The following is a 1591-nucleotide window of genomic DNA, read 5'->3' on the forward strand; positions in this document are numbered from 1 at the left end:
GTCTCGCTGCTCTTGGTCTGGCTGCTCCCCTTTGGCCTTCCTGGCATGGTTGCACCTTGTGGAACGAAGTTCCAGCCAGTGTAGCCCGCAGGATCGTTGCAGCACTGAATCCCGACCACCACGTCAAGGTGGCAGCTTTAGGTCGGGCCAGTGGTTGACCACTTAACCGTTCAATTATGAGTGGCTGAACAGCAATGCGATTAGCTCCCACCAAGACAGAACATAGCGCCAATCATCTTTTAATCACTGGAACCGCATCACGTAATCACGTATCTACTGGTCCCTAGAGTGACGACATCGAGTGACAGAAGCTTCACTCATTTTGTGAAATTACTCTCCCTCTGAGGCACTTGCAGATTGATTCATCCTATCATTCTTCCGTTAAGTTTGACGACATCTTATGCACTGCAGTTAAACCAAATCAGTGGCAGTCTTAGAGTGACTCATTGCGCCCAAACATGAACGAAAGAACGCTATCAAGCATAAGATTCCAACAAGCCGGAAAGTTGAGAAAAATGGAAACTGGTAGCTGCACCCACTTTCAGTGTAAGTCGCTCCGGTCAAATGTAACTCCTAAGTTAAAATAATGAACACGAATTTCTAGGGACTAAACATGGGCTATCTCCAGGATTTGGATGTCTGGAGGACCGATCTAACAGTATAAATCTTCTGTCTAACAATCACAAACCGTAATTTGACTCTGGCCACATCAGGAAAAGGGGAAAGCAGTAACATGTTTAGAAAAACTGTCAGCTGACGAATGACGAATGATAAAATACAGTCGACCCATTAGCGGCCTACAACCTCTAGATTGAGTGATATTCAGCTCCCGAACCTGAAAGATTAAGCTGTGTGTGGTCAGGATCAAATGATGATGTTGAACGAATACAATCTCAACGGCTAGTGAGAACCACATAGTACAGGGAACATCGCTGCAAGGACAACTTTGGGCCCAGGTAACCATTCCAGTATGCAACTATTCACCGACGGATATTATCACAGTTTTATACACCATCGGTTAAAGCAGAATGTAGGACGAGATGTCTTGATTGTGACATTAGTTCGTGGATAACGCTGCCAGCCAAGTGGTGATCAATCAAGGTTGTAAACAAGTGATCAGGAATTTTTTAAGAAAAACACGAGTGAAGTCTGTGTTGTTGACCAGAATAAAGAACAACGGTAGAATATAATCTATACTATGAAAGATGAAACGCACCAGAATTCAATATATACGCGTGGCCCTGACATCTTGCCGATTGCGCGAAGGATTTAGAGGTACAGATACAGGTACTAATATGACGGCAGGTACACTGGAATTAGAAAAAAACAGTTTAGTCAGGAGCTGTTTACACAGATAAGTTATGGTCATGCGTGTCCTTAAGCGAACACCCCGAAAGTATTCTCATCCGAGGTTTTAGAGGTTGGTAGGGAAGATATAAACGGCACAACAATAAGTAATATGAAGAGCAAGATCAACAGAAGACAGTCATGCCCGACGGCAGTGTCAAACTCGAAAAAGCAGATACAAAGTGCAATAAAACGGTTAGAGATAAGAGGTCGAAAACCTTTTGTCCTTGTTGAATGGCCACGA

General features: G+C 43.8%; 1 protein-coding gene across 1 annotated transcript in view; it reads right to left on the bottom strand.

The window, feature by feature from the left end:
• Positions 1–1320, bottom strand: part of T265_01517 (hypothetical protein) — a gene marked incomplete at both ends in the record, with an annotated part of 12010 nt that extends 10690 nt beyond the window's left edge. Inside the window, one exon of the mRNA XM_009165558.1 lies at positions 1217–1320. The remainder of the gene's footprint in view (positions 1–1216) is intronic.
• Between the last annotated feature and the right edge of the window lie 271 nt (positions 1321–1591).

The sequence above is a fragment of the Opisthorchis viverrini genome (assembly GCF_000715545.1).
Source record: "Opisthorchis viverrini unplaced genomic scaffold opera_v5_16, whole genome shotgun sequence".
Lineage (NCBI taxonomy): Eukaryota > Metazoa > Platyhelminthes > Trematoda > Opisthorchiida > Opisthorchiidae > Opisthorchis > Opisthorchis viverrini.